Source organism: Symphalangus syndactylus, chromosome 4 (assembly GCF_028878055.3).
Source record: "Symphalangus syndactylus isolate Jambi chromosome 4, NHGRI_mSymSyn1-v2.1_pri, whole genome shotgun sequence".
NCBI lineage: Eukaryota > Metazoa > Chordata > Mammalia > Primates > Hylobatidae > Symphalangus > Symphalangus syndactylus.
This window is the reverse complement of record NC_072426.2, coordinates 89,560,630-89,577,754: the sequence shown is the minus strand read 5'-3', so window position 1 is coordinate 89,577,754 and position 17,125 is coordinate 89,560,630. Positions and strand designations below refer to the sequence as shown.

The following is a 17,125-nucleotide window of genomic DNA, read 5'->3' as shown; positions in this document are numbered from 1 at the left end:
CAGTCATGTGATTCCCTGGTGATACTGGTTGTTATTTTGAGTATCATCTCTCACTAACTCATGGGATTACTATGAACATTAAATGAGGTCATATATATAAAGTACTTATTAATGCCAGGGATATAACACGAGCTCAACAGATGTTTGTTATTTTGCTTTCTAATTGTTTTGTTTTACATTTAAGACTTCATCCGAAGTTGGTATTAGGCACAATAATTTATACTCATTAATATTCTTCCACAATATACTTGGGGTGCTATGCAGAAAAGAGTTAATGTTGCAGGTCTAAGATTGCTTCTTAGATAACCTGCTTGAAAGGTTGGCCCTTGGCTGGTAAACAGTTCCTTAAACTGCTATAAAACTTTTCATAAATGATAAGAGCACAGTAGGTTTGCTGTGCCTAAACTGTTTGCACAGATAATGTGATTTATGCTGAATACCTGCTTTCCTTCTGGGAGTCTAGAATTTTGGTATGTGCGAGGCAGAGGGTACCCACAAGACCATGCCCCAGTGAAACCTTGGGAGCTGAGTTTCTTAAGAACATCCATGGTGGGCCGGGCATGGTGGCTCATGCCTGTAATCCCAGCACTTTGGGAGGCTGAGGCAGATGGATCACCTGAGGTCAGGAGTTCAAGACCAGCTTGACCAATATGGTGAAATCCCGTCTCTACTAAAAATACAAAAATTAGCTGGGCGTGGTGGCACGTGCCTGTAGTCCCAGCTACTCGGGAGGCTAGGAGAATTGCTTGAACCCGGGCAGCAGAGGTTGCAGTGAGCCGAGATCATGCCATTGCACTCCAGCCTGGGTGACAGAGCAAGACTCTCAAAAAACAAAAAAAAAGAACATCCGTCGTGGACAAGACTTTGCACTCTTTGCATGTATTGTCACAACTGTTTGCTGGAGAAATTAAGCACATCCTGTGTAACTCCATTGGGAGAGGACTCCTGGAAGCTTACACCTGATTTTGCCCCATGTGCCTTTTCCTTTCTTATTTTGCTTTGTATCCTGCTGGAATAAATCTTAGTTGTTAATATTACTGTATGCTGAATCCTTTGGCTCCTTTTAGTAAATTTTCTATTTTGGGAGTGGGCTTGGGGACTCCTGACACAGGTACTGATATGAAGTTATCTTTGTTTACTTCATGATAGCATTTTTTTGTTTATTATCTTTTATGTTAGTCCTTTGAAATAGCTATGGACTACCTACTACCTTTGGTTTCAGACTAGGATGAATTCTAGAGGAGTTGAGTAAATTGGCACTGATAGGTTGGGAAGTAGTTTACTACTTGCTATACTCTCAGTCTCAGAATTTTTGAACTCAATAAACTTTTAACTGATATTTAACTTTCTTGAAGATTAAATGTAGCATTTTTTCTGGTAAATATTATAATCATTGTATGTGCACAATCTTAGGCAAAAACATTTTTTTTTCTCTTGTAAACACAGTGAGCCATACTCAGAATCTTCTTTGCAGCAATGCTATGACAATACGAGAGCTCTCACTGAAGAATAGTTGAACTATAATGTCATGATGACTGATTTTCTAACACTAAAATATTTAGGAGGTGATAATTTTAAATCATCACATGGAGTGCCTTTATTTTTGGAAATATTTTTAGGAGGCTCAAAGAAGTGTTTGAATCAGATCATCACTGAAAGTATCTGGCTTTATTTTCGTTTTATCAGCTTGCCTTATCTTCACATAGTAGGCAAGTTTAACTCCTTATTTAAATGAGATTCTTGTTCACTTTAAAAGGTAGATCCAAAAACTTACTTGTATGCTTTTGACACACCAACAAGTAGGTATGCCTTCATTTTCATGAGGCTAACACATTTTATTTACATTTCTATATCTGTGTTTTACTAAGAGGAGAGCTGGCTAGATTTGGGTTTCTACCTTGTGATTGATGTAGCTAGACTTTATTGAGATTTAAATGTCTGCTGAATGTCATAATATTCTTAGCAGTGTTTGTGTGGGTATATGAGTTCCTTAGATTATTTGCACTGAAATTTGGAATTTCTCTACTCCAAAAATGTAGAAGAAGAATATAAAAATATCAAACCTGGCTTATATTTGCCTTATTTGGTTTTGAGTTTTAGAATGAATTTAGGAAGTTTTTAATTGCTCTCTAATTTTATATCTGTGACATTTTACTTAGCTTGGGTTATTTTACTCTAAGGAAGAGACCAGAGATGCTTTAATCTTTTTTTTATTTTATTTTATTTTATTTTTTATTTTGAGACGGCGTCTCCCTCTGTCGCCCAGGCTGGAGTGCAGTGGCGTGATCTCGGCTCACTGCAAACTCCGCCTCCCGGGTTCACGCCATTCTCCTTCCTCAGCCTCCCGAGTAGCTGGGACTACAGGTGTCCACCACCATACCTGGCTAATTTTTTGTATTTTTAGTAGAGATGGGGTTTCACCATGTTAGCCAGGATGGTCTTGATCTCCTGACCTCATGATCTACCTACCTCAGCCTCCCAAAGTGCTGGGATTACAAGCGTGAGCTACCGTACCCGGCTGAGATGCTTTATTCTTTCTAACATGTATTCACATATACTGTCTCAGGTGGTTGCACCTTCTCTACATTTTGCTAGTTTTTCACTTTATTTAACAGTATTATACTACTGTCAAACTGTTTTCATTAAACTCTGGTGAGATCATATTGTTGTTGCTTTAAATCTGTATCTGAATAACAAAGATCAGAGCAGAACTAAATGAAATTGAAATTAAAAAATCATAAAAATGATCAATGAAATTAAAACTTGGTTCTTTGTAAGGATAAACAAAATTGACAGGCTGCTAGCTAGATTAGCCAAGAAAAAAAGAGGAAAGATTCAAATAAGCATGATCAGAAGTGATAAAGGTGATTTTACAACTGATACCATGGAAATACAAAGGATCATCAGAGACTACTATGAACATCTCTATGTGCACAAACTAGAAAACCTAGAGGAAATGGATTAATTCCTGCAAACATAGCATCCCAAGATTGACCCAGTAAGAAATAAAAATAATGAATAATGAAATTGAATTAGTCATAAAAAGACTACCAACTAAAAAAAGCCCAGGACCAGACAGATTCACAGTCGAATTTTACTAGGAATACAAGAGAGCTGGCATCAGTCTTACTGAAACTATTCCAAGAAATTGAGGAGGTGGAGGAATTCCTTCTTAACTCATTGTATGAAACCATTATCATCCTGGTACCCAAATCTGGCATGGACACAACAAAAGAAAAAAACTACTGGCCAGTATCCTTGATGAACACACATTCAAAAGTCTTCAACAGAATACTGGCAAACCAAATCAAACAGCAACTCAAAAAGATAACTCATCATGAGCAAGTGGGTTTTATTTTAGGAATGCAAAGATGATTCAACATACGCACATCAATAAATGTGATCCACCACATAAACAGATTAAAAACAAAATCCATATGAACATCTCAGTAGATGAAGAAAAAGCATTTGATAAAATCTGGCATCCCTTCATGATAAAAACCTTCAGCAAACTAGGCATCAAAGGAACATACCTCAAAATAGTAAGAACCCTATATGCTAAACCTGTAGCCAACATCATACTGAATAGGCAAAAGTTAAAAGTATTTCCCCTAAGAGCTGGAACAAGACGAGGATATCCACTCCCATCACTCCTATCAGCGTAGTCCTAGCCAGAGCAAACAGGCAAGAGACAGAAGTAAAAGCCATCCAAATTATAAAAGAGGAAGTAAAATTATCTGTTTGTTGATGATATGATCTTATACTTAGAAAACCCTAAAGATTCCTCCAAAAGACTTTTAGAATTGATAAGTTCAGTAAAGTTTCAGGATACAAAATTAATATGCAAAAATTAGTGGTATTTCCATACACCATCAGTGCTCAAACAGAACCAAATTGAGAGCTGAAATCAATTTACAGTAAACACACACACACACACACACACACACACACCCGTAGGAATACATATAACCAAGGAGGTGAAAGACCTTTACAAGGAGAAGTACAAAACACCGATGAAAGAAATCATAAATGATACAAACACATTGAAACATTTCATTCTTATGGATTAGAAGAATATCATTAAAATGACCATACTGCTCAAAGTAATCTACAGATTCAAGGCAATTCCCATCAGATTACCAACATCACTTTTCACAGAATTAGAAAAAACAATCCTAAAATTCATGTGGAACCGAAAAAACACCCCAAACAGCCAAAACAATCCTAAGCAAACAGAACAAAGCCAGAGGCATCGCATTACCTGACTTCAAACTATATTACAAAGCTGTAGTAACCAAAACAGCATGGTACTGGTATAAAAATAGACACATTGATTAATGGAACAGAATAGAGAACCAAGAAGTAAAGCCACATACATACATCTGACTGAACTTTGACAGAACCAACAAAAATAAACTACGGGGAAAGGACACCCTATTCAATAAATGGTGCTTGGCAAATTGGCTAGCTATGTGAAGAAGAATGAAATTGCACCCCTGTCTCTCACTATACACAAAAATTAAGATGGATTAAAGACTTAAATGTAAGATCAAAAACTATAAAAATCCGTGAAGAAAACCTAGGAAAAAGTCTTCTGGACACTGGCTCAGGCAAAAGATTTATGAGTAAGACCTCAAAAGTAAATGCAACAAATCAAAAATAGATAAATGGGACTTAATTAAGTTTCTGCACAGCAGAAGAAACAACAGAGTAAACAGACAACCTACAGAATGTGAGAAAATATTTCCAAACCATGCATCTGAAAAATGACCAGTATTCAGAATTTACAAGGAACTCAACAAGAAAAAAAATGTATAACTCCATTAAAAAAAATGGGCAAAGGATATGAACAGACATTTCTCAAAAGAAGACATACAAGCAGCCAACAAACATAAAAAAAAAATCTCAACATCAGTAATCATTAGAGAGATGTAAATCAAAACCACAGTGAGATTCCACCTCACACCAGTCAGAATGGCTATTATTAAAAAGTTAAAAAATAACATATGTTGGTGAGGTTGTGGAGAAAAGGGAATACTTATAACACTGTTGGTGGGAATAAAAACTGAAAATTAGTACAACCTCTGTGGAAAACAGTACAGAGATTTAGCAAATAACTAAAAATAGAATTACCATTTGATCTTTTCCTCTGGGTAGATGTACTACTGGACATCTACCCAGCGGAAAAGAAGTTATTATATCAAAATGATATCTGCACTTGTATGTTTATCACAATAAACGTAAATTATCAAAATAGCAAAGTTATGGAATTAAGTGTCCATTAGTAGTTGATTGGATAAAGAAAATGTGGTGTATATACACCATGGAATACTATGCAACCATAAAAAAGAATGAAACTGAGACTGGGCCTGGTGGCTTATGCCTGTAATCCCAGCAGTTTGGGAGGCTGAGGCAGGCAGATCACTTGAGGCCAGGAGTTCAAGACCAGCTTGGCCAACATGGCTAAACTCCGCCTCTACTAAAACTAAAAAAATTAGCCAGGCATGGTGGCACACGCCTGTGATCCCAGCTACTCGGGAGGCTGAGGCACAAGAATCACTCGAACCCGGACAGAGTCTGCAATGGCGGAGGCTGCAGTGAGCTGAGATTATGTCTCTGCACTCCAGCCTGGGCAACAGAGCAAGACTCTTTCTCTAGAAAACAAAAAACAACAACAAAAAAAGAAGAATGAAGCTGTATTCTTTGTAGCAACATGGACAGAGCTGGAGGCCATTATTCTAAGTATAATAACTCAGAAACAGGAAATCATATACTGCATATTCTCACTTGTAAATGGGAGCTAAACAGTGGGTACACATGGACATAAACATGGAAATAATAGATACTGGGGACTTCAGAAGTGGGGAGGATGTGTGGGGGATAAGAGTTGAAAAATTAACTATTGGATACAGTGTTCACTGTTTGGATGATGGGTTTCTAGAAGCCCAAACCTCACCATTATGCAACATGTTCATGGAGTAAACTCACACATCATGAATCTAAAATCTAAAAAAAAATCTGTATCCATGTTCAGGGCCTTTTCCATACTACTGCTACCTTGCCTACATTCCCAGGCTAAGACCATTTGAGATTATTTATATTTTTCTTAATGCTCCCATCTATTCCTCCTTTAAGGCTGTATTCAGACTTTTATTCTCTCCCCTTCCCCTAAGGGTTAACTGTTCAATGATGAGACCCTATAGCACTTTAAATCACACCCTGGTTTTCTGCCTTTCTCCTTCCTGTTACATCGTGAGGACAGCCTCTTTTCATCTTTCTGTGCTGTGATACTGACTTAGTATGTGTAGGTACTCGATAAATGGTTCTTTCCAGTTAGAATTAATTACTCCTTTCTTCCTACTTCTGATCATGTTGCTTCCTCCTCCTTTTGGCACGTTATTTCAGTTTATAGTATGCTACTTTGTATTGATCTTCATACCTGCACTGAAGTAATTTTAATTTTTTTTGTTGTTGTGTTGAGTCTGGTTCTGACGCCCAGGCTGGCGTGAAGTGGCGCAATCTCAGCTTACTGCAAACTCCGCCTCCCGGGTTCACGCCATTCTCCTGCCTCAGCCTCCCGAGTAGCTGGGACTGCAGGCGTCCGCCTCTACGCCCGGCTATTTTTTTGTATTTTTAGTAGAGACGGGGTTTCACCGTGTTAGCCAGGATGGTCTCGATCTCCTGACCTCGTGATCCACCCACCTCGGCCTCCCAAAGTGCTGGGATTACAGGTGTGAGCCACCGCGCCCGGCCACACTGAATTAATTTTGAAGACAAGGACTGGACTTTTCTTTTCTTTTGTTTTTTTGAGATGGAGTCTTGCTCTTCGCCCAGCCTGGAGTGCAATGGCACGATCTCGGCTCACAGCAACCTCCATCTCCTGGGTTTAAGCAATTCTCCTGCCTCAGCCTCCTGAGTAGCTGGGATTACAGGCACATGACACCATGCCTGGCTAATTTTTTGTAGTTTTAGTAGAGACATGGTTTCACCATGCTGGCCAGGCTGGTCTCGAACTCCTGACCTCGTGATCTGCCCGCCTTGGCCTCCCAAAGTGCTGGGATTACAGCGCGCCTGGCCTGGGCTTTTCTTCAGTAAAATTCTCATTTTCTGATGCTTATGCCCCTTTAACTCAGGTTTTATCCTACATCCTGCATCAGTATTAAGTTTCTTCTTAGTATGTATGTTTAGATTCTATTGCTTTGGGTTAGAATAAAGTCTCTAAGTTTGGTTTGTGATCTATAAGGTTATTTCATGGCTGGACTTTGCCTTGTTTACATTTGTCCTTTCACTGTGAGTACATAGCCTTTTTTATCTTTTCTACTGAGGCCACTGTAGAGTGTTATTTTCCCCATTCATTCATACTCATGAAGTGGTGGGAAGGGTTGGATAGATGGTGTTGATGATCTCTACAAAGTGATGCAGAAACCAGTGTACTTGTACCTATTAAAAAGTGACAGCAAAAAGTACAAATGACTCCCCTCCATCCCCTTGAGCCATTTACACATAAACTTCCTACCTGAAGCCCTATGGCCTTCAGATACTTTAATACAGTAATTCCCAAACTTTCTGGCACCAGGGACTGGTTTTGGGAAAGACAGTTTTTCCATGGGCTGGAATGCAGATGGAGATGGTTTTAGGTTGAAACTCTTCCACCTCAGATCATCAGGCATTAGATTCTCATAAGGTGTGTGCAACCTAGATCCCTCATGTGCGCAGTTCACAATAGGGTTCACTCTCCTATGAGAATCATTTCCTGCTGGTGATCTGACAGGAGGCGGAGCTCAGGCAGTAATGCTCATTTGCCTGCTGCTCACCTCTTGCTGTGCAGCCCAGTTCTTAACCAGCCATAGACTGGTACTGGTCCATGGCTCAGGGGTTAGAGACTCCTGCTTTAACGTATATTTCTTGGAAACAAGAACATTTTCCTATATAATCACAGAATAACCATTCGCATCATGAAATTAACATGAATGCATTACTACCACCAAATCTGCGGACCCCATTCAAGTTTCTCCATCTGACCAATAATAACTTTTTTTTTTTTTAGTTGTCAAATGATCCTTTATTGAAATATTTTCCTTTGTGCTTCTTAACTGGCTGGCCATTCTACCGCATCACTGTTTATGTCATCTATGATGTCATGAGGGTGGCGGCCATCAGCATTGCAGCCCACAGACTAGGCAGCCCCCAGGATCTCTTTAATCGTTCCAGAGAGTTTTCTGGCTAAAGATCAGTGCCACATCTGTCGAGCAATGTTGACAATCTCATCAAAAGTGATATTTTCACCTTGTTTAATATTTTCCTGTTTCTTTCTGTCTCCTGGCAGTTCCTTGAAGGCTTTGATGATCGGGGCAGAGGTAGAAGGTACCACGTCAATCTGGGCCTGTCTATTCTGAATAGTCAGTTTCACTGTAATTCTCAGACCCTTCGAGGTATTGGTTGCCCTGGAGGCCGATCTTGGGGGCCAGTGCAGACGTGGCATTGACTTTACCTCGGTACACCTCAGATACACAACTTTGATCTCAAAGCTGGGGTGGAACTTCAGCAGCATGGTGGAGGCAGCTGGTGTTGGATGAACCTGGATTTGGTACATCCAAAGAGAGTTGCACCTTGGCCTCTTCTGAGCCAAAAACTGAAGGCAATAATATCTTCTATAGTAAAAAGATATGTGTTAGAATCACACGTTGGTTTTGTTTATCAGGGACTTTAGTCTCTTCAGTCTCCTGGCCAGTGAGTGCTCCTTCAAACAGACTCCTGTGCTTTTTTCTTCTCTCATAATTCTTTGAGCACTTCCTTGCTCTTTTGTACAAGATGTTTTAGTCTCATCTTTCATTTTTTTTCTGCCCTAGGCCTGGAATGAGTGATTTCTCCTAGAGCCCTTGTTCTTTTTATTAGGAAATGCTGTTTCAGAGCCAAGTTTTGGGGGCTAGATGTGCTCACTGCTATTGAAAAGTTGCTGCTCACAGGCATCTTCAGTGGTGAGAGCTAGGGAATATATTTATATATATACATATATGCTTCCACACACATGTATCAATATTTATGTCCACATTATTTATATATTTTGAAAACCATGAATTCACACTAATACCACCAATTCCATCCTAACACCACAGGATTCAATTCTAGTTTTTTCCCTTTCTATATTTGCAGTCCCCATCTCTGACGGTGATAAACCTGACTTCCATTATTATCCTTAAAATATTTACAGTTATGCATTATTTAACAATGGAAATACATTCTGAGAAATGTGTTAGGTAATTCCATTGTTGTGAAAGCATCATAGAATGTACTTACACAAACTTAGATGTTGTAGCCTATTGTACACCTAGGCTATGTGATATTAGCCTATTGCTCTTAGGATACAAACCTGTATAGCATGTTACCTTACTGAATACTGTAGGCAATTGTAACAATAATGATATTTGTGTATCTAAGCATATCTAAATATAAAAAGGTAATGCACTGCACTATGATGTTATGACAGTTATGACATCATTATGTTACTAAGCAATAGGAATTTTTCAGCTCCATTATAATCTTAAGGGACCAGTTTTATATGCAGTCATTGACCAAAATGTTGTTATATGGTGCACGACCGTTCTTATTTGATTAACTTCCTTCTTTGTAACCCACTTCACTTCTGCCACCATATCCTTTTCCACATTGATGTCTTTCTCATCCTACTTGGGCTCTGAAACCTCTATACTATTAATGCATGGATTATTTGAAGGAGGATTTATGGAGATGATCTTGGACATCTTAATAATACAGACACAGTATAAATATTCTAAGACCTTAACATGTATCTGGTTTTGTTTTTTTTTTTTCCTTTTTTATGGAGTCTTGCCCTGTCACCCACGCTGGAATGCAGTGGCACGATCTCGATCTCAACTCACTGCAACTTCTGCCTCCTGGGTTCAAGTGATTCTCCTTCCTCAGCCTCTTGAGTAGCTGGGATTACAGGCACACACCACCATGCCTGGCTAGTTTTTGTCTTTTTAGTAGAGATAGGGTTTCACCATGTTGGCCAGACTGGTCTCGAGCTTTGATCTCAAGTGATCCACCTGCCTTGGCCTCCCAAAGTGCTGGGATTACAGGCATGAGCCACCGTGCCTGGCGAGGCATATATCTGCTTTAGTATCTAATGAATGACATTAAAAAATCATGAAAAATGCTTCTGTGTGTAATACGCTTTATAGGATCTGGATCATTTAGTGTGATTAATATGGGAGCTTGGATCTAGAAGTGTGCAGAAAGCTAAAAGCTTCATTTTTTCAAACAATATTTCAAAATTTGGTGTAAACTCTGATTTTTAGGGAATCCAAATTAGATTATCTTAATGGTCAGTTTATGTAATAGTGTTTAATTATAATCAGTAATGAAAGTGCACAGCAACTAATGTTGGAAGGATTTGTAAGAATCCTGAGATCAGCTCAATCCTGAAGATTCGAGAAGCATCTATTTCGAAATTATTTGAAAAGGGAAAAACATTGCTTATTTAGAAAAAGCACATATGATACTATGTTTGTAGAGATAAAGAATTTACTGCCGTTTAAAAGAATCTCATTAAGGGTGCTAGGTATCCAGAACTTTTTTTTTTTTTTTTTGTGATTAGGGTCAGACTGAATAAAAAACACATTTGTAAATCTATTGATGTATTAGTTTTCTCTCATTGCTGTGACATATTACCACAGTTAGTAGTTTAAAACAGCATTTATCTTACCATTTTGAAGCTCAAGTCCAAAATGTGTCCCACTGGGGCAAGGCTATGTTCCCCTGGATGTTCTAGGAAAGCATCTAGACCTCCGTTCTACCATTCACTTGGCCTTTTACTATTTGGCAAAGCTGTAGTATATTTTATATGCAGAAAAATTAGATGCTGTAGGATCAAGGTCATAGAGATTATTTAGTCTTATCCATTTATTTCATAAATAAAGATACTGAGGCCTAGAAAGGTAAAGTCATATAGTCCCTCTAGCAATGCAGAGTAATTAAAACTTGGAACAACTGGCTCCCAAGTCATTGTTTTTACTGCCACTGTAGATTTATACTAGGTTTCTCCTTTAAGGTAAAGAAGAACCTGTTTAGCGCTGTTCTCTATTTTCTGTCTGTTACCAAAAGAGTCCCTTTTGGAGAATGGTTCACTTGGACTCTTATTGGAGAAACCTTTTTTGAAAACCAAACATTCAGGTTATCTGCTTCTGCACTTGTTTTTATCTCTGTACCAAACTATAGTAGAGTCTGAGAACAAAAGGAGAAAAGGCAGTATATGGAGGGTTTTCTATATATGTTTCTTTTTGGTTCGTTCATTTATGTTCAGCTTGCTTTTAAAAATTGTTTTCTATTTGCTATGGCTGGAAGAATGTTGAATGCTTTAAGAAAGGGCAGGAGGGATTGTGGAGTGTATGAGGAACTATGAGAAGGCCAGGATATCCTGAGCACTGACTCAGAGGAAAGAAGTGGCAGGAGAGGAGGCTGTCAGTACAGAGCTTTTATAGAGCTTGAAGGATTTGGATCTTTGCCTTAAAAATTGAAGGCAAGCAGTTGGAGAATTTTAAACTCCAAAAAATTTAATTCAGTTTACATTTTTAAAATGCTGTGTATGAAGATTGAATTAGAGGGGAGCTAGGCAGGATCATGGAAGCTAATATTCAAGTGAGAGGTGGTAGTAGCTTATGATATTGTGGTGGCAAAGTGGAGATCTGGCGGGGTGGGTAGTTTTGAAAATGGGTTTAGAGGGTACAGTCGACCAAATTCCATTATTGATTGACTGTAGCGGTGAAAAACATCACCTCCGTACCTTTAGAAGTTGTAACTAGTGTTTCTGCTTTCATTCATTTTGCCAAATTATTTTATCACCAGTTTGACTTGTTACTTTTCTTGTGGCTTTCCCATTCTTTCTATGTCACATCTGCACTTTGGCTTTTTTCATTTCACAATCTGTTCTCACTTTTATTTCAGTCTGTCTAGTCACTTTTAATCTCTAGTTACTACTACATGTTCCTGAATGTATAGTTGATACTTTGTTATCTCTCTTGTCTCTCCTATAAGTTTCTGGCACCAAGTAAGGACTCAATAAATAATTGCTGAAATGGATGTCATGATGACGTTTGATAAATACTGCCTTTTAATTCAAAATAAATAGAAACATTTAAATTAGAGGTACTGGCGCTGGGTGGCCATGGCGGCGGCAGCAGCAGCAGACGTTGGCGGCTGGGCTGCCAGGAGCAGTTCCGCTGGGTTTTGCCATTCGGGGCACCCCAGCAAACTAAGATGGAGTATAAGTGGAAACCTGACAAGCACGGGCTTCAGCAAATCCTGCAGCTGTTGAAGGAGTCCCAGTCCCTAGACACCACCATCCAGAGACTGTGCAACAGAAACTGGAACAACTTAATAAATATCCAGACTTTAACAACTGATTTTTGTTCTTACAAAATTAAAATCTGAAGATGAGCCCACAAGATCTCGTCTTGAAGAATGATGTGAAAGCACACTTTCAGAACTTCCCAAATGGTATAACAGACTTTTATTAAAGGTGAATGTTTAAATAATATTGGTGAGCCGGGCACAGTGGCTCACGCTTGTAATCCCAGCACTTTGGGAGGCCGAGGCGGGTGGATCACGAGGTCAGGAGATTGAGACCACAGTGAAACCCCATCTCTACTAAAAATACAAAAAAATTAGCCAGGCATGGTGGCGGGCGCCTGTAGTCCCAGCTACTTGGAGAGGCCGAGGCAGGAGAATGGCGTGAACCCGGGAGGCGGAGCTTGCAGTGAGCCGAGATTGCGCCACTGCACTCCAGCCTGGGCGACAGAGCGAGACTCTGTCTCAAAAAAAAAAAAAAAAAAAAAAAAATTGGTGACTCCTCCCTTCTGATTAGAGCCACCATTGGTATTTTGATCACAACTATAGCCTCCAAGGGAGAATTGCAGAATTGGCCTGACCTCTTACCAAAACTCTATGGCCTGTTGGATGCTAAAGATTACAACACCTGTACAGAGGGAGCATTTGGCACCCTTCAGAAGATTTGTGAAGGTTCTGCTGAGATTTTAGGTAGTGATGTTTTAGATCATCCTCTCAACATCATGATTCCCAAATTTTTACAGGTCTTAAAGCACAGTAGTCCAGAAATAAGGTCTCATGCTTTTGCATCTGTCAATCAGTTTATCATCAGTAGGACTCAAGCTCTAATGTTGCACATTGATTCTTTTATTGAGAATCTCTTTGCATTGGCTGGTGATGAAGAACCAGAGGCACGGAAAAATGCGTGCCGAGCACTTGTGATTGTTTGAAATTTGAATGGATCGCCTACTCCCTCACGTGCATAATATAGTTGAGTACATTCTACATAAGATTCAAGATACATGGCCATGTTTTCACTGATCAGGGACAGTGGCTCAGCAATATGATGAAGATGAAATTGATGAGGAAGATGATGATAATGAAATTGATGATGATGATACAATTTCTGACTGGAATCTAAGAAAATATTCTGCTGCTGCCCTAGATGTTCTTGCAAATGTGTATCATGATGAGCTGCTACCACATGTTTTACCCCTTTTGAAAGAATTACTTTTTCATCATGAATGGGTTGTTAAAGAATCAGGCATCTTGGTTTTAGGAGCAGTTGCTGAAGGTTGCATGCAGGGCATTATTCTATACTTGCCTGAGCTTATTGCTCACCTTATTCAGTGCCTCACTGATAAAAAGGCTCTTATAGATTCCATAACATGCTGGACTTTTAGCTGCTATGCACACTGGGTAGTCAGCCAGCCACCGGACAGGTACCTGAAGCCATTAATGAGTGAATTGCTAAAGCGCATCCTGGATAGCAACGAGAGTACAAGAAGCTGCCTGCAGTGCCTTTGCTGCCCTAGAAGAGGAGGCTTGTACAGAACCTGTTACTCACTTTGCTTATATACTTGATACCCTGGTCTTTGCATTTAGTAAATACCAGCATAACCTGCTCGTGCTTTACAATGCCTTAGGAACATTAGCAGATTCAGTAGGACATCATTCAAACAAACCAGATTATATTCAGATGCTAATGCCTCCACTGACCCAGAAATGGAACATGTTAAATGGTGAAGATAAGGATCTCTTCTCTTTACCTGAGTGCCTATCTTCAGTTGCCACAGCACTGCGGTCTGACTTTCTTCCATACTGTGAACCTGTGTAAGAGACAATGAGGAAAACTCTTGCCTAAGCCATGCTAAACAGTGCTCAACCAGATCAATATGAAGCTCCAGATAAAGATTTTATGATAGTGACTCTTGATTTACTGAGTGGCCTGGCTGAAGGACTTGGAGGCAACATTGAACAGCTGGTAGCCCAAAGTAACATCCTAACACTAATGTATCAGTGGATGCAGGATAAAATGCTAGAAGTTCGACAGAGTTCTTTTGCTCTCTTAGGTGACCTCACAAAAGCTTGCTTTCAGCATGTTAAGCCTTGTATAGCTGATTTCATGCCAATACTGGGAATCAACCCAAATCCAGAATTCATTTCAGTCTGCAACAATGCCACATGGGCAATTGGAGAAATCTCCATTCAAATGGGTATAGAGATGTGGCCTTATATTCCTATGATGTTGCACCAGCTTGTAGAAATCATAAACAGACCCAACACACCAAAGACATTGTTAGAGAATACAGCAATAACGATTGGTCATCTTGGTTACATGTGTCCTCAAGAGGTGGCCCCCATGTTACAGCAATATGAAGACCCTGGTGCACCTTTCTGAGGAACATAAGAGACAATGAGGAAAAGGATTCAGCATTCCATGGAATTTGTACCATGATGATTGTGAATCCCAGTGGTGTAATCCAAGATTTTATATTTTTTTTTGTGATGCTGTTGCATCATGGATTAACCCAAAAGATCTCAGAGACACGTTCAGTGTAAGATCCTTCATGGATTTAAAAATCAAGTAGGCGATAAACATTGGAGGCATTTCTCTGACCAGTTTCCTCTTCCCTTAAAAAGAGCATCTTGCAGCTGTTTATGGTGTTTAATACACTTAAGCTGCAGTCCCAAAATTAGAGGTCCTTCAGTCTTGGAGACTATGAGGGAGACTCTGCGCCCAGGGAAAATGCTACCCTTTACGGGGGGAAGGGTAAACCAGTAGGGAATACACTACAGTCTCAACCCTACTGGAAGGGGCAGGAGGGACGTGTTGCTGTCACTGTATTAAGTCAATGTTGGGAAACGTTTTAACATCTGGAGCCTTTGTGGGTGGAAATATGTCTCCAATTACAACTCTGCACTGGATTTGAAGAAGCAAAAAAAAAAAAAAATCTGTTCAGTCTACTCACGAAACAGCACATTGTGGAATATTATGGAGAATTGTACCAAAACAGGAACCATATAAATGATGCATAGGGACAAGAAAGAGGAACAATTCTATAGTTCACAATAAAGGAAACCGGGAGTTACAAATAGTAAAGAAGCTTTTTTCTTTTTTTAAGTTTTTTTTTTTTTAATCCAAGTTTTCCCACATGGTGGGGCTTTGTTTTGCATGTTGACGAAGAACTGCACAAACAGAACTAATGTAGTTAAAATCAGCTTGCCTTCCCATAGTAGAAGCAGGTTCTTGGAAGTTACAATTGAAGGTACCCCCAAAAAATTGGAAATAAAACAAAACAAACATGAACAATGAAGCACCCTGTGAAATGCCAAATGAGTCACTCCTTTTACCTTTTTTGGGGTGGGCAGGGAGGGTGGAATAAATTGGGTTTGGTATATCAAACTAAAGATGACAGTTTGCATTGAACATTAATGTAGTGGATATAATTTGATAGTTGTACTTCATTAGATTTAATTTCTACGCCAATAATGTTATTTTTTAAAGTGCAGTTTAAGGGTTAGGCATGCATTCTGTCTCATAGTGGTTGAAAGTAATTTAAATTCGTGGGAAAGTAGCATGCTTGCATCACATAGAGTGAGACTGGTATTCATTTGCCTATGTTGCAGCAATTTGTGTTGCAGTTTACCAATTCAATGTAGCTCTGCCACACTAAATTGTTCCTTCTTAAGATTTGTGGGTTTTATTTTCCTTAAGAATATAGATATATAAAGTACTGTAGTTTACAGCTAGTCCTTGAAATATCTTTTTTTGGATCTGTTAGGAATAAGATTGATATTGCATTGTGTGTAACCTGCACAATGTGGAAAGCTGATATACCTGTGCAAAATCTTTGCCTCTGTGCTGTCAGTGTGATGTGCTTTCTGCATGGTTATATACTACTCATGATTCTATCAAAACTTCTAAAATTTAAATTACGTGGTAAAAGATCTGTAAAAGGCTGCGTAAATGTCAATTGGCACATAAAGACAATTGTAGAAGTTGAAAAATGATTGCTGTATTTCAGTGTTTATTCCCACTCAATATACTGCCTTCTAAACTTTCTTTTTTTTTGTTCAAAGCATGATCTTAAAGATATGTTTAAGTTCATGGGTGTAATGCAGGGTTCCTACACTGCAAATGTAGGAATGTATTTTGGTGCGTGTTGGTGGCCCTCTGTGCCGTAGATATATGCACATAGGTTGCAAATTAAAAGCTACAAAGTGAAAGTTGGTTTGGATTCTCTTCATTTCATTTGTTTAGCTTTTCTGTTATTTTTCTCTACTTACATGTATTCCTGTGAATAAATCCTTGTTAAGTTAGCCCTTAAAAAATTAAAGGTACTGTTTAATACTTTTCACTTAGTTTTCTATACACATTATGACATAACCTATTTACAAAGTAAGTTTCTAAGGTATCACGTGTCATAATAGCAAGCTGCAAGTAACTAAAAATGTGATGCTAGCATAGGCGTGGAAGTGGAGGGACAGCTTATAGAAAGTTGAGATGGTCCTAATGTAGGTAAATAGAAATCTCAAACTGATATTGATACTTTCAGGTATGCTTTGACATTGAGTTGCAAAATTTGAACCAATAGAAGGGAGCTACTCCAACTCCAGTAGTGAATCTTCCATGTACGTTTAATTATCAGTATAGATCTTTTTGTCCTATTAATATAACTTTTATGTGTGAAGAAAAGTTTAAATCTATGAAATGTAGTTGTTGTGATTCTTTAAACATAATTATATTTTTCTTCGTTCACTATTAATGTTTCTTTTA

The 17,125-nt window shown here is 38.8% G+C and overlaps 1 protein-coding gene and 1 pseudogene across 9 annotated transcripts in view; both read left to right on the top strand.

Annotated features, from left to right (window-relative positions):
• Positions 1-17,125, top strand: part of CCSER2 (coiled-coil serine rich protein 2) — a 194,794-nt gene that overhangs the window by 51,772 nt on the left and 125,897 nt on the right. The window lies entirely within an intron of this gene.
• Positions 11,284-16,856, top strand: LOC129480387 (transportin-1-like; annotated as a pseudogene).